The 17,281-nt window shown below is 39.7% G+C and overlaps 1 pseudogene; it reads left to right on the forward strand.

The window, feature by feature from the left end:
• The first annotated feature begins 599 nt into the window (after positions 1-599).
• Positions 600-1,942, forward strand: LOC147626894 (ABC transporter G family member 11 pseudogene; annotated as a pseudogene).
• Positions 1,943-17,281: the final 15,339 nt, after the last annotated feature.

A 17,281-nucleotide genomic window follows, 5' to 3' on the forward strand; every position in this document is an offset into this window, starting at 1 on the left:
ACACTTCAATTCTTGTTACAAGAATTCCTAATCACCCACCACAAGAAATCCTCCCCTGATTATCCCCAAGCCAATGGCCAAGCTGAAAGCACAAATAACTTCCTTTCTGCCATTTGGGGATAAACACACTCTCAGCAACCAAAACCAAGCAGGAAACATCTTTTGAGAGTGAAAAAAATCCAATAATTGGATTTTCCAATGATAATATTAAAATATGCATTTTTTGTGTTAAATTCAAAAAGCGAATAGAGCAAAACTTTCTCAACAAACAAACAAACAAAATAGCTCTTTATTATCACTGTAAGTTTTAAGCATATATGTAGTTAGGACAAATAAAATACTATTACATAATTATATAAAATCGCATAAAAATAAAAGGTACTATGTAAGGTGTTATTAAACGAGAGAGCTATGATCTTAACAATGACATAAATAGAATTTTGAGGTATGGAATGCTAGAGATGCATGAAATAGGCATTACTTCTTAGTTTTTACTTTTGTTAGAGTATGTGGCTTTGCATCTTAGTCATCTCAAGATAGGAGTTTGGTCAAGATTTTTTTGGTTCTCTTAAGGTATGTTTGTGCCTCAAGCCTTAGGAATGATAGCAACACTGACCATTTATGAGACAATGGTGTACTCGGTAGTGACTCCCTTTGAGCAGCAGCGCAGGGTGTAGCATAGCATTCACGAGATGGAGGGTTGCAAGATTGTGCCGACATACATGTGGGTGGTTGGTACATCCGTGGGTTGAGGAGAAAAGGTGTCTCAGCATCGCCATTGAAACCCTCAAGCAAGCCCCCAGCTCTTCCTTTCATGAACCCACCATCGGCCTCGACAGTGCAACAGCTTTCCATGTGGTCAAAAGGCTCCGGACACTTGCCTACTTTCATCTGGCTAAACAGTTTCTTCGGTGAAAGAGTGAATGCAAAACACTTTTTTAAAGATGCCGGATTCCCGTGGCCAGCATTCCAAAATCGATCATATCATTTCCTATGGATCATAAGCTCAAAGATTGAAGAGACAAATGACAAAGATGACATAGGGATGGGGAATGGAAGAATGCCCAAATTATACAAAGCTCAGCATCTCATAAAAGCCTATGGGGACTCGAATATCAGAAGCGCTGTAAATTTGAGAATTTCACAAACATGAAGAGGGACATTCCCTATTACTGGTTTTGACTATTTGTTTATGTGATGTTGTCGATCTGTGTGGACACAATCTACTACAAAGTTGGCCATTATTATGATGCCATCCAGGCAAGGGCGGGTATGTTTATCTTTGTTATTGCATTCTTGACTTTCATGCTTCCCATCATTCATAGAGGACATGAAGATCTTCACACGGGAGAGGCTGAATGGGCACTACGGAGTTGCAGTGTTTGTTGTTGTGCCAACACATTGTCTACCTTCCCTTTTGTGGTTTGGTGGTTTTTCTGTCGGGAACCATTTTGTACCACAATGGGTGGCTTACATCTCGGCTTTGACCACTTCATCTGCTTCATTGCTACTCTATTGGCTGCCCTCTTAGTTGAGGAGGGCTTGCTCATGGCAATTGCAAGCATTGTGTCAGATTTCTTCACTGGCATGATTGCAGGATGTGGCATCATGGGGATGTACCTTTTGAACGGAGGCTTTTTTGGTTGTGTTGAAATATCTGCCCAAGCCTATTTGGCAGTATCCACTATCTTACATGTCATTCCACACATGGACAAGCAGGGCTTTCTACTACAGCAATGACTTCAAAGTTTGGTCTTTGAGAACAATGTGCCCACCTCTAGCAGTTGAGGATATCCTTAAAGGCAGGTTCCACGTATATATAGGGTACTCCAAACGGTGGGCCATCTTTGTGCTTGTGTGCATGGCCATCACGTACCACCTCATTTTCTTCTTTGCACTCAAGCTCAAGGAGAGGCTTCCTGCCTTCCTCCACAACTTGTGAATATTTTCTTCAAGAAAAATGCCCATCCTTCGCCTATCATGGGGTCCTTATCCAATCGGTCACACCATCAATGCTGACCTAGCAAAGCAGTCAGTGAGATAATGTGGCAACAATTATGCTAACATGGAAATTGCCCAATAGAGCTGGGCCATGCTTGCTACCTCTGTCCATATAGGGATAATAATAGGCGACTATTATGAGGTGGCGTAACAAGATGACGTGGCTTTTCCATCGTCGATAATCGTGTGACGTGGTTCTCGTTCTTCATCCACCCTGTCGGGCGGGGGAGGAGCTGTCATCATCTCTGCGTCCACGTCGATCACAACTGCCCTCCACTCTCTCTCTAGAGCCTATATTCTCTCTCTAAATTTGAATACAATATAATTTAGCATATACCTATACATAACCTATCTATTTTATCTCCTAGCACCCGAAGAATCTTGACATCTAAAAATGCTTGTTTTTTTACAAAATGCTTCACAACTTTTTGGCCTAGCGCTCACCCTAAGAATCTTAACATCTAAAAATGTTTGTTTCTTACAAAATGCTTCACACGTTTTTAGATGTCAAGATTCTTCCATCTCATCGACTCCGGCACATCATTGACAACCTTCATTGATGAAGTATACATTGTCATTGCGCAAGCATTTGAAAGCTCCATGGATCCATCTCTCACAAAGATTGACATGGGAGAGAAAAGCACTATGTTGTACTACCAAATGCCATTGAAACAACAGGAGGCTCTGTCTACTCCCAAAATGACGCTGCATTTTGTGGGTACACTAGACATCGACCTTCACACATACCATCTCTTTCGCAATGCCACCTCAGATACCACCTACAAATACTATTGCTTAGCCTTCAATAATTCAAGAACTTTTGCATCAGGCGGAGCCAAAAATTTCATTGGGAACTACCAACATCAGTATTTCTTGGTGGAATATGACATTGGAAATTCTAGAGTTGGCTTTATGCCTACTCAGTGTAGCAACAACCATGCCCCCAAATTACCATTGGCATGCTTCCCCATCCTACTCGATCATTCCATCCATGTTGTTATTATTCATTTTTTAATTCTAGTTAGCCATCTTTCTCTGGGCAAACAAACAAAAACTTGATTAAAGTTGTTTACCTCTACTGACGCAAACAACTTACTTGTAGAAACATCTCCTAACACAGTGCTTCGATCATTTCCTGTCATAACTTAGTAATGTTAAAATCTATCTTACTAACTTAAACATCACTCAAAATTGATCTTCTTAGCAATCTCAATCAAAACATCATAACCACCATAACCAAAACACCATATCTCAACATGATGACATTGACATCATCGAGGTCTAGACCATATCACCTAGAGCACTATATGGTTTTTGCAGTCGCTCAAATTCGGGGTTTTCTCGGTTATGTTCGCTCCTCGGTGTCTTGTAACACTTGTGCCATCTTAAACAAAGTGCTCTTAAGCCACAATCGTTTCCTCATGAAGACACTAACGTTCCCTTGTAAAATGAAGACACAACCATACACTCTTAAGCCACGAAAGTTCCCTCATGAAGACACGACCGTTCACTCAACAAAGGCATGGATGTTCACTCAATGAATACACGAACTTTCACTCAACGAAGACCTGACTGTTCCATCAATGAAGACACGGCCTTTCACTCAACGAAGACCTGACTGTTCCATCAATGAAGACACGGCCTTTCACTCAACGAAGACATGGCCGTTCCCTTGTAAAACGTTAAGCCACGACCGTTCCCTCAATGCTAAGACATGGCCGTTCATTCAACGAAGACACGGTCATTTCCTTGTAAAATGCTAAGGCACGGCTGTTCCTTCATCAGCTTAGCCACAGTCGTTCACTTATGAAGACACGACCGTTTTCTTGTCAAAGGCTAAGACACGGCCATTCCCTCATAAAGCCATGGCTGTTCACTCTATTTAGCCACTCTATTTAGCCATGACCATACGCTCCTTAGCCACGCCCGTACTCTCATGAAGCCATGGCCGTTCCTTTCTTTAAAAATCTAAAAAGGGCCCACGATCTTCATTTCACTCACTTTTCTCTCTCTCCCCTAGCCAAACTATTGCAGTTTTTTATCCCGAGCTTTCAAACTTCCCTACCAGCTTTTTATCCTCATCAGCATGGCAGTCCCTGCCCACTCTGACTCCTCCTATGAGGTTGTCCCTCATACACCCTAGAAGAAGAAGTGACCTGCCAGTCCTCGTTTTTGAGGAGTACAAGAAGCACACCCCACCTAGCTCTCCCACCTAGGTGAGAATCTCATGCACCAAGTCAGCGGGGCCGACACAGTGGTCAGTGCTTTACCCACTCACCTTAGGGCCCAAATCTACTTAATTGCCTATACTTCACCAAAACCTATGATGTGAACCAGGCTACAAGGTAGGTACTTGACAATGAGGGCCACCCCCAGACAATCCACCTTATTTTGGATCTCGTTTGGGAGGCGCTACATCTCCCCCACATGGAGTAGACCTATGTTTAACTGGCCAATGTGATGCGCCACATCCGGAGTACATACCAAGGGCACAAGCAAGGACGAGGTGGAATGCCAGAATATTTCCTGCCCGGAGCTTATTATGCGAGCCCGTGCCCTTTCGTTCCTCCTCACCACCTAGACCAACTCGTTTGAAGAAGTGCCACCTATCCACCCTCGGTTACATACATCAAGGGGTGTAGGTCAACTGGGCGGAGCACATCCACAAAGAGTTCCATGTAGTCTGTGCCCACAAACCCCCAGGGCAATCTCACGGCCTCCTCCCTTCTCACCAAGGTGCTCCACCATGCCGCGGGCTGGCTAGAACTCAAATTAAATGTAGCGACAATAGGAGAAGGTCACCATAGCACAACAACAAATGCTCATTGCCAAGGCCAACCAACAGAGACACAAGAAACACTTTATGAAGCTATGCTTGCCAACCAGCAACTCCATGCAGCTTTGGAGGATTGCAAGGCAACCCTCACCACTATCAATGAGCTATAACACCAACTACTACAGGCTATCCATGAGGCTAAACAATGTGCCAACCAAGCCCTCACCCTCGCCCAAAGCAAAGCCTGTTGAGAGATGTAATCGTGGTATTGTGTGTATGTGGGAAAGCACTCTAGAGGTGCAAGATATTGTGTGTATGTGTGTATGTGGGAAAGCACTCTAGAAGTGCAAGATATTGTGGTGAGATGGAATGCCACATGTAATATTGTATGGTGTGTGAGTGTCGACCAAAAGAAGTGGAAAAGGAGTTGCCACATGGATGATGACATGTAAAGTGGGATAAGGCTTGAGAGCCTATATCATTGTATGGTTCATTGTGATATGAAATACAAGGGGAATAGTGTTGAGTGTGCAATCTCTCTCTCTCTCTAGTTATGGAGTTCTTAGTGTGGTTTAATCCACCTTAATCTTATGCTTAATCTATGTCCTTCACCATGACCAATCCCATTTCTAGAATCTTAACATGGTATCAGAGCCAAATGGGCTCTTGGTCATGGGTGATTATTATGTATAGTAGCTTGTTTGTGTGTTTCTTTGATTAAGCATTATTTTCAGCTTATTATGAGGAAAAAATTATGCACACTCATATTATCATTTGGATTTGCATTTGTGATGAGGATTTGAGAGGAGATTTGCATTTGTGAGGATTTGAGAGGAGATTTGCAACAAGGAGGTTGCATAGAAGCTGCCCAAGAGAGTTGCAAATGGAGTTTTGCAACATGGAAAGTTTGCTCATCATCAAGGAAGCTGAAAATGGAGATTTCAGCATTATGAAGGCTATGGAGTCTTCATCATCATCAAGGAGAAGCTGCCAAGAGAAGATATGCTGCTGATTATGCCTCAAGAAGGTTGGTCTTGTGAAGTTTTGCCTCAAGTTTTGTGTTTGAGCATAGAAGAATGCTCTATGAAGGGTTGCTACGTATGGGATTTGTGTATCCCATGAATCTTGTGTGGAGGTGCATGCTTGTCAAAATAATGGCAAGTGAGATGGTGAACTCAATGGAGTTCACATGTGTGTGCATCAAGAAGAGGATGCACTTGTGAATGTTTGCTCAATAAAGGAGAGCAAAGAAGGGGATGGAAACCTTGGCAGTTTCCACATGTTTATGCACCTTGGTTTCTTGTGGGAAACCTTAAGTGAAGCACCCATGAATGGTTGCATGAAAAGGAAGAGCACTCTTTGAAGATGCCTATTTTTCATGGAAAGGTAGCCTGAAAATGGAGCTTATGAAGAGCTCAATGGCCATATTGATGGTCTTAATGAAGATCTTACCTTGGAGATCTTGGAGAGGCAAAAGAATCGGCAAATGAAGAAGCTATGTTGACAAAATTGCAGCAAATGGAAGGGCTTGGAGAGCCTTAGCAGCATGAAAGATGATGAGATATGTTTTTCTATGGCAAGAAGGCTAGGAAGAAGCCTACAAAGCTTAGAGCAGTGTCGAAAGCAGTAGAGAGGTGATAACCTTGACTGAAGTAACTCAGTGGCTTCAAAGATTTTAATCAATCTTCAAGCATGGCCGTTGTGAGCACAAAGGCATGCATCATCTGCTCAACGTCATCATCGTAAAGGACAATTGCAGCGCTGCGCAGGTAGCAAAGGGGCGCATGTAGAAAGGAAAGAAGAGGATAAAGTTGGCACGGACAGCATAAACAATGCTGGGCAACGGGTAGCAATCCCAGTGGCAGTGAGAGGCAAGCGTGGCTAGAGAGCAGGCCACAGTCGACTGCAAAGAAGCAGTAGCACAACAGCAGCGCAGGAAGCAGCAATGTTACGCTGGAGAGAAGAGCAGCGAACAATAACACAGCAAATAGCTGCAGAAAGAAAGCACGTACATTGAGAGGACGGCGGAAGCTGCAATAGCAAAGAAACGGAGCAAGCTCCATTGTGCAGGTCATGGAGAAAGGAGGCTGATGAGCCATACAGCCCGCGGAGAGGAAGCTCAAGAGGACCGTTATTAGAGGAATGGTGGCCGTTCGAGCAGAGAAAGAAAGTGAATGGCTCACGTTTAAAAAAAAAAAACAAGGATAAGGTTCAAATGTAAGGCCTAAAAATTGCCTTATTAAGGCCCCATTCACACACACTCTTGCAAACACTTAACACTTTGTTCACATGCTATGAAAGTATGTTTGGATATTTTTTTGGTAATTTCTTTTACCAGTGGATTGTTCATATGGGTTCTTTGCCCGACTTTGGCTAAAATATTTGTAATGTTTTCTCTCTCTAGTTCCCTGAAATAGTGGGCAAATATCGACTTTGGTGGCAAAAACCATGGATGATCATTTTTTTGAGATGGGTGCCCTGCCCTTGCACACGGCATCAAAAGGATTGTATTTGTTTCACCCATGTATATGAGGGCAACCGTGCCCGAGCCTGTCTACTCAAAACGAGATGTGTATTCACCCATGGTATGAGGGTAACCATGCCCGAGCTCACCGAGAAGCTCAAAATGGTTGTTGTGATGTGTGCAAAAGCGATGCACGTGTGAGGTGCATGCGCATGGGTTGGATCCCACCCGAACTTCCATGTTCAAATCGGACTCAGTGGTTCCGCTGTGAGCGATGAGTCGGCTCAAAATGGACTAGGTGTCTAAGATGGTAGACACGGGCACACATGTTTGACACTCCAATGTATCATTGAGGGGGAGTGTTGAGAGATAGCAATTGCGGTTGTGCAATGCTACATTGATATGGGTGATGGATAATGGGTGAGTTGTAGAACACCTCGATTAAGAGGGGGTGTTGAGAGATGTAATCGTGGTATTGTGTGTATGTGGGAAAGCACTCTAGAGGTGCAAGATATTGTGTGTATGTGTGTATGTGGGAAAGCACTCTAGAAGTGCAAGATATTGTGGTGAGATGGAATGCCACATGTAATATTGTATGGTGTGTGAGTGTTGACCAAAAGAAGTGGAAAAGGAGTTGCCACATGGATGATGACATGTAAAGTGGGATAAGGCTTGAGAGCCTATATCATTGTATGGTTCATTGTGATATGAAATACAAGGGGAATAGTGTTGAGTGTGCAATCTCTCTCTCTCTCTAGTTATGGAGTTCTTAGTGTGGTTTAATCCACCTTAATCTTATGCTTAATCTATGTCCTTCACCATGACCAATCCCATTTCTAGAATCTTAACAAAGCCGACTAACTCAAGCAACATGCTGCCCACGCTAAGGATGAAGGCAACCGCATCCACCTCTCTTTCATCAACAAATATAGAGAAGTGGCTGAGGACGGCCGCCTTTGCCAGAAGGACCTTCAGCTTACAAAAGCCACAGAGGCACACCACACTCTCCCTGTCAACCCACATCTTCCGGGCCGATACTAAGTGCGGCCAAATGCAAGGTCGATGCGTTGATGGACTCTACCCCCACCAAAGAGCGCCCCCCCCCCGCGCCGGCAAAACCCCATCCAAGTTCTTGAACCACTACCATCGTGCCCTCCGCCTTAACCTTCTTCAACATGACATCTTCACGACCCCATCTCCCCTACCACTGTTTCCTACATTATCAACAAAATCCCCTCCGACTTCATCTCCTTCCTCGTCACCCTCTTCTTCCAATCCCAGATCTCCTTCTCCGAACCTACCACCCTCTTCGACCTCCCTGTCCACCACCCTCTTCCTGCCAACCTCATCAACAACTGGGCAAACCTCATCAGTAGGTAAGGGCAGCCCACCACCGACAACATCCTCGGCCTCGCAGTTCTCTAGGGTCTATGCCCCTACCCTTACCCGTCATCCAAAACCGCCCAAGCCCTCCATTTCCTCTAGCACAGGGTGGGAGACAGTCTACTGGGCTTACAAGTATTTATGCCATTTGTAAGATTCCTCCCCCAGCCCCTCAAGATGTCTAGATTCTCTCCCTGTAATCAATTCCCTTTTCAGAATAATAACAGATCTTGTTTCTATCTGTTTTGGCCTAGAGAGAGAAAATGTTCTAGAGAGAGTTAATTCAGTTTCTAGATATCTTTGGATGGAAAAATATCCCTTCTTATTAAAATGATTTTCCCTGAAACAGAAATTCAAAAAGAACTTTCCAGTGTGCAATTGGAATAAATTGAAAATAGGTAAAAAAAGACCTTAGCCTGAGGGTCCAGATTTTCTGAAAATTTTGGATTAAGGTTCCTATGGACCAATAAGATTAATCCAAATGTATGGAGGAGATAAATTGAAGAATAAAAGAAAAATCCCTCAAAAATGAGTAAATACTCACATAAGATGAAGAGTTGACTAAGGACAAGGTTATTATGTGTGGATGAGTTTTAAACTCACAAATAATGAGATATTTTCATCTCTCCTCTCTCCTGTTTCAACTAGAACCAAAAAGTAAGCTAAACTGACCTAAAAAAGATCAAAAAGTGACCAAACTGATCTGTAAAATTCTAGAATCAGTTTGCTTGGTTAGAGGCTCACTTTTTCCTATAAATAGAAGTCTCCCCCTTTGTAAAAGGTTAATAGGGTTTATGCACTGTTACTCTACTCCTCCCCAGAGCCAAAAACATTGAATTCATTGATAATTCACTTGTTTTTGACTAATTCCTCTACAAAGAATTGGTGGCCACTCTTGATCCAAGCAAGAGTAGAATCCTCAATCCCTCAAGCCAAAGGAAAGCTCACAAAACTCTATGTGAGTTAGAATTTTTGCTTTTTTTAAATTCTATTCTATGGTTTTCTGATTTCTTGCTTCTTTTAAATTAAAGTTGGATGTTATGCCTTGATGGAAAGGCTTCCCCCTTCTCTTCATTACATTCAGCCCTTCTTTATCCAAGATGTGTAATCAAATAAATAGAGTTAAATTTTTCGTATTGTTTACTCTTAAAAAAATGAGAAGTGATTAGATTAGAGTGCTAAATTCATCTTGGAGTAAATTCTAAGTAGATTTAGAATGTAAAAACTGAAAAATGGTCAGCCATACAAAGGAGGTTATGGCAAAATTTTCTTAAATTTTGTAGAAATAAGTTTTATCTTTATGTTATTCAAAGAGAGTAATCCCCTCCGTTTGTGTATTCTAAAAGTGTGATTTTCATTAGATTTAAATTCGATGCATAGAAAGATGCATATCGGATATTTTTTATTATAAAAGTGTGATTTTTATTAGATTTAAATTCTATGCATAGAAAGATGCATATCGGATATTTTTTAATTAAAAAAGTATAATTTTCATTAGAATTAAATTCTATGCATAGAAAGATGCATATTGGATATTTTTTTATTATAAAAGTGTGATTTTTATTAGATTTAAATTCTATGCATAGAAAGATGCATATTGCATATTTTTTATTATAAAAGTGTGATTTTCATTAGAATTAAATTCTATGCATAGAAAGATGCATATTGGATATTTTTTTATTATAAAAGTGTGATTTTAATTAGATTTAAATTCTATGCATAGAAAGATGCATATTCGATATTTTATTATTATAAAAGTGTGATTTTCATTAGATTTAAATTCTATGCATAGAAAGATGCATATTGGATATTTTTTTATTATAAAAGTATGATTTTCATTAGATTTAAATTCTATGCATAGAAAGATGCATATTGGATATTTTATTATTATAAAAGTGTGATTTTCATTAGATTTAAATTCTATGCATAGAAAGATGCATATTGGATATTTTTTTATTATAAAAGTGTGATTTTCATTAGAATTAAATTCTATGCATATAGAAAGATGCATATTGGATATTTTTTTATTATAAAAGTGTGATTTTCATTAGATTTAAATTCTATGCATAGAAAGATGCATATTGGATATTTTTTATTATAAAAGTGTGATTTTCATTAGAATTAAATTCTACGCATAGAAAGATGCATATTGGATATTTTTTATTATAAAAGTGTGATTTTCATTAGATTTAAATTCTACGCATAGAAAGATGCATATTGGATATTTTTTATTATAAAAGTGTGATTTTCATTAGATTTAAATTCTATGCATAAAAAGATGCATATTGGATATTTTTTATTATAAAAGTGTGTTTTTCATTAGAATTAATTTCTATGCATAGAAAGGTGCATGAAGAAATTTATTTTTATTTCAAAAGAGTTATCTCATTAATTTTGATTTTATGCATAGAAAGATGCATAAAGGAGTTTATTTTTATTTCAAAAGAGTTACTCTCATTAATTTTGATTTTATGCATAGAGAGATGCATAAGGAATAGAAAGATGCATAAGGAATTTACTTTTATTTCAAAAGAGTTATTCTCATTAATTTTGATTTTATGCATAGAAAGATGCATAAAGGAATTCATTTTTATTTCAAAAGAGTTATTCTCATTAATTTTGATTTTATGCATAGAAAGATGCACAAGGAATTTATTTTTATTTCACAAGAGTTATTCTCATTAATTTTGATTTTATGCATAGAAAGATGCATAAAGGAATTTATTTTTATTTCACAAGAGTTATTCTCATTAATTTTGATTTTATGCATAGAAAGATGCATAAAGAAATTTATTTTTAATTCAATAGAGTTATTATTATTAATTTTGATTTTATGCATAGAAAGATACATAAAGGAATTTATTTTGATTTCGAAAGTGTTATTTTCCTTAAAATTGAATTTATGCATAAATAGATGTAGAAAAGGATTTTTATAAAAGTGTTATTCCCACTGAAGTTGATTTTTATAAAAGAATGAATGGATTGATAGATGTGACGTGAATCAGATAAATGTGGAGGGTATAACTGCAGCTCTTTACTGGCAGTATATATGAGTAAATCTAAGATCTTGAAATTATAAGCAAAAATGCTATCCAGATGATGAATTCGAATGTGGTTGATATGATTTGAAAATTCTGATTGAGAACTGATGAGTTGAATTGGATTCTAATTGAAAAATGTTGATCCCTGAATTTTTGATTGAAAAGCGATAAACTGAGCAAAACCACAATGAGGATGAATGGGACGAGTCCCTATGTTGATGTTCATAACTGAAATGACGTTAATGACTTCAGCAAATCACTATGAGATTAGTGGAATGTGCTGATAGATTGCTGCTGTTAACACTTGACCCATTGGATCAAGTTAAGGGATGACAAATTAAAAATCTATTAAAATTGACATCCCCCATGGAGGACTGTTCAGATGGAAATTTTGGTCTAATAGACCATTATTGTGTTAAAGATATGAACGATATGTTCTAAATGAATTGTTATCTGATAATGCGAGAATCTTTATCCCATGATTTCTGTGGGGAGCCGACCTATCTACAGAACCCCAGAGTCAAATGAATCAAAAATCGGATTTGAATCATAAATAAAAGGGACTTAACAAGATTTTTCGTATTGATAGGAACATGGATCGAGGTCGTCCTCGTAGTAGAAATGATAACCCCCAACTCGGTGAGGAAGAGCTCGACTTGGATGTTCGTAAAACTCTTCATAGTTCGCAGCATGGACCTTTCAAGGGTGAAGAGGAAAATTTGGGCGAGGCTATGGAGAAGTGGATCGAAGCAATGGAAGAGTACTTTGATGTCACCGGGTACAATGAGGAGCAAAATGGCTCTTGCAAGACTGAAGATAGTAGAAATAGCCAGAGTGGCATGGAGAAACCAGTGCGAGATAAACTGTCTCTGGATCGAAATACCCAGACATGGAATGATCTCAAAATTTACCTAAGGGCCAGGTTCTGTCCTCCCGGCTTTTTGGAAACAAAGATGAATGAATTCTTAGAGCTAACCCAGGGGAGCAGAACTATTGAAGTATGTCACCGAGTGTTCACTCTTCTCCTCAAATACTCGCCACCGCTAAATAAAAAACAGCTGATGTCCAGGTTTATTCGGGGGATGAATGAACCTTTGAATATTTTGGTGAAGAACGCCGAAGCAGTGCGGATGGCGAAGGATTTCTCCAAGGCCTTTGATGTCAAGGTCCCACACCAAAGCTAGCACCATCACCTTTCAAAAGGTTTTTAGTTCCAGAAGGTGATTCCAACCTTCCACCGCCTAAGAGATATCAGGGTCAAGCCCAAGATATGGGAAGTTCCAGAATGGAAGAAATGTCCTTTTCCTGAAACTCAATCCCCTGGAATTCAACTACAAAAGTTCCATCCTTGAACAAGGGAGTAAAATGCTATAACTATCAAGGATTTGGACATGGCAGTATGGATTGTCCAACTCCTTCTAGATCAAGGTTTTCAGGGCAGGGAAATCAGGGATCAAGATTCCAGACTCCAGCTCCTTCCTTCCAGAGTAATCAGGTTTCTATCCGCCAAATTCAGGGAAATCCCAGAGGTAGACCCTCTAACCAACCCGCAGTTTCAAACCAAAGTAATGCAAGACCTCTGCCTCAAAAAAGGGGAAGTCAAAGAGAGTTGTTCCCAAATCGGTCGTCCATTTCCAAGGCAGTAACGCTGGAAGTGATTGAAGAAGAAGAAGAACATGAAAGAGATCATACTCCACCTGCGAGATGAGGACATCTCGCGTTTTTTAAGTGGGGTAGGATGTAAGATTCCTCCCCCAGCCCCTCAAGATGTCCAGTTTCTCCCCCTGTAATCAATTCCCTTTTCAGAATAATAACAGATCTTGTTTCTATCTGTTTTTTGGCCTAGAGAGAGAAAATATTCTAGAGAGAGATAATTTAGTTTCTAGATATCTTTGGATGGAAAAATATCCCTTCTTATTAAAATTATTTTCCCTGCCAACCTCATCAACTGGGCAAACCTCATCAGCAGGTATGGGCATCCCACCACCAACAACATCCTCGACCTTGCAGTTCTCTAGAGTCTATGCCCCTACCCCATCCAAAACCACCCAAGCCCTCCCTTTCCTCTAGCACCAAGGGTGGGAGACAGTCTACTGGGCTTTCTACTGAAAAATGGTCAGCCATATAAATTCTAAGAAAAATTATCACTTCTATTTTTCTATATTGGAGTAAATTCTAAGTAGATTTAGAATGTAAAAATTGAAAAATGGTCAGCCATATAAAGGAGGTTATGGCAAAATTTTCTTAAATTTTGTAGAAATAAGTTTTATCTTTATGTTATTCAAAAAGAGTAATCCCCTCCGTTTGTGTATTCTAAAAGTATAGAAAGATGCATATTGGATATTTTTTATTATAAAAGTGTGATTTTCATTAGACTTAAATTCTATGCATATAGAAAGATGCATATTGGATATTTTTTATTATAAAAGTGCGATTTTCATTAGATTTAAATTCTATGCATAGAAAGATGCATATTGGATATTTTTTATTATAAAAGTGTGATTTTCATTAGATTTAAATTCTATGCATAGAAAGATGCATATTGGATATTTTTTATTATAAAAGTGTAATTTTCATTAGAATTAATTTCTATGCATAGAAAGATGCATAAAGGAATTTATTTTTATTTCAAAAGAGTTATTCTCATTAATTTTGATTTTATGCATAGAAAGATGCATAAAAGAATTTATTTTTATTTCAAAAGAGTTATTCTCATTAATTTTGATTTTATGCATAGAAAGATGCATAAGGAATTCAGTTTTATTTCAAAAGAGTTATTCTCATTAATTTTGATTTTATGCATAGAAAGATGCATAAAGGAATTCAATTTTATTTCAAGAGTTATTCTCATTAATTTTGATTTTATGCATAGAAAGATGCATAAGGAATTTACTTTTATTTCAAAAGAGTTATTCTCATTAATTTTGATTTTATGCATAGAAAGATGCATAAAGGAATTCATTTTTATTTCACAAGAGTTATTCTCATTAATTTGATTTTATGCATAGAAAGATGCATAAAGGAATTTATTTTTAATTCAAAAGAGTTATTATTATTAATTTTGATTTTATGCATAGAAAGATGCATAAAGGAATTTATTTTTATTTCAAAAGTGTTATTTTTCTTAAAATTAAATTTATGCATAAATAGATGTATAAATTGAATTTATGCATAAATAGATGTATAAAAGGACTTTTATAAAAGTGTTATTCCCACTAAAGTTGATTTTTATAAAAGAATGAATGGATGGATAGATGTGATGTGATGTGAATCAGATAAATGTGAATGAATGGATGGATAGATGTGATGTGAATCAGATAAATGTGAATGAATGGATGGATAGATGTGATGAGAATCAGATAAATGTGAATGAACGGATGGATAGATGTGATGAGAATCAGATAAATGTGAATGAGATTTGATGAGGTTAATTGAGGAAAGAAGTGTTGAGATGGAAAATGATGTGATTGGATGAGAATGGAAATGCATATGAAATGAATGTGGATTAAGTAATGTAGATTGATGTGGATTAAGTAATGTAGATTGATGTGGAAAGATGAGAGTTCGTTGTTGTAGAAATTGTATTTATGACCTATTTTTAAATGACTGTTTTATGTTAAGAATGCCGGGGAAGCATTTTGACCGTCTTGTCATAGAGACCTAGCTGATAAAGTTGCAACAACTGATGGAGAGTCAACGGAGGATGTCTCGCGTAACAAGGTCGGCCGAGGTCTTGACCAGCCTCGGTTCGATTTAAATGGTGAGCTTCCGGTACGGTGGATGAGGGACCAAGGAAGTGGCCTATGAGTGAAGCGCTAGGTGACCTACGAAGGATCCTAGAGAGTGCTGACCATACGGTGCTCAGGCTCTGGGTCATAGAAGATACCCACAAGTACGTCGGGAAGATCTTGAATAAGGGTTAAGAGTTATTTTCTGAATTCGGGCATGGGTCTGGTTGATTGACCTTGCTGGTCCTCAACGGATGATTCCATGGCTCTTTTATATGGATCCGTTGGTTGATCTTGCTGATCTTCAATGGAGATTCTATTTTTGATATGTGAATATAGTGCCGGTTACTATGAGCTAGGAACTATCGAAAAGGCCCCTAAGTGGACAGGTGGTGAGCGTTCTAGTTGCCAATGATGCAATAGGTACACCGATGGAAACAAGGATTCAACCGGAGATTTTGAGGATTATGATCAGTGACACAATGGTTTCATTAAAAGATTGTTTTTAGAAGATGCTGATTCTGTGAAAAAGACAATTTCATATTGGGTGTGTAAGTGGTGTGACTAGTTTTAAGTTTGCATGAATATCTGGCTAGGGGGCCTGGGAACTCTTTTCCCTGGTACGCGAGACAAAACCTAACCAAATTCCTAATTAGATCCCATCACTACAGTGGTTGGGCGGTTGGCTAACCCATGGGACTGGATGGGGTTAGGCTGGACTGATGGATCCTTAAAAATGAGACTCAATTCTGTTATGGTACGATAGATGAAGTAAATCTCGGATAAAAATTGTTCTATGGAAAAGAATCAACGGTGAAAAAAGCGTTGGTCTCTATGATACAAGTGCAATCTTTTCCATGATCTGACTATGGGACTTACCAGTGCGGTCAGATTAGTTCAGTTAGTTAAGGCTTTTGATTACATTAGAGAAAAGTTATCCTGGAGGAATCGCCCGTGTTTTCCGGGCAAGGGAAGTTTTTTCGGATTTGAAAGAACCGATGGATTAGTCTCTGTGGGCGAGGCCCCGAGTGTGGGACCCTAGCCCGCGCAAGAAGAGCTACTTCTGCTGCTAGCACCCTTGAATTCGTTGCGCGGTGGGCACAGGGATCTCACACCACCTTACACTCCCTCCGGGCTCCTCATCCTATACCACCACTACCACCTCAAACTCCAAGACATCCACACCACTGGGATCATGTAGTTTGATGATTCCCACGTGGCCTTCCCCCTCAACTTCTCCCCCCCCACCAGGAAGCTGAAGCTGCATCTTCTTGTACTTGAAGTCCCCCAACAACAACTCTAATGACAACAACCAATAACGACGGTAACGAATGAAGGAGCCAATCCTGGCAATCCCCCTATCGATCCACCTACACCACCCTCGTCCCCTTGTCCCATCGTCCCCTCCTCACCACCCTCCACCCCCTCATCCATCCCAACCTGGTACAAGGTCTCAACCTCCCCCACCGCCACCACCACCAGGTACCGAACATTGTTCTTAGTGGAGGAGCCAATCCTGGCAATCCCCCTATCATCCACCTACACCCTCGTCCCATCGTCCCATCGTCCCCTCCTCACCACCCTCCACCCCTTCATCCATCCCAACCTGGTACAAGGTCTCAACCTCCCCCACCACCACCAGGTACCCAACATTGTACCTCAGCACCCCCCACCACCTCCACCACAACCCTTTCCCTATTTCCCTCACCATCCTCTACACCCCCTCACATACCCTCTCCTCCTCCATCACAAACACCCCCTTCACCACCCACCCTCCATCTTCATCTGGGCCTCCCCAAAAACCTTAAAGATATACCCTCAACATCAACAAGGCCCCCACCCTTCCTCGACACCACCCTCGCCAATGTAACCTCTCCATCACTGCTCC

This window comes from Cibotium barometz, chromosome 21, assembly GCF_041138505.1.
Source record: "Cibotium barometz isolate CiBa-2024 chromosome 21, ASM4113850v1, whole genome shotgun sequence".
Classification (NCBI taxonomy): Eukaryota; Viridiplantae; Streptophyta; class Polypodiopsida; order Cyatheales; family Cibotiaceae; genus Cibotium; species Cibotium barometz.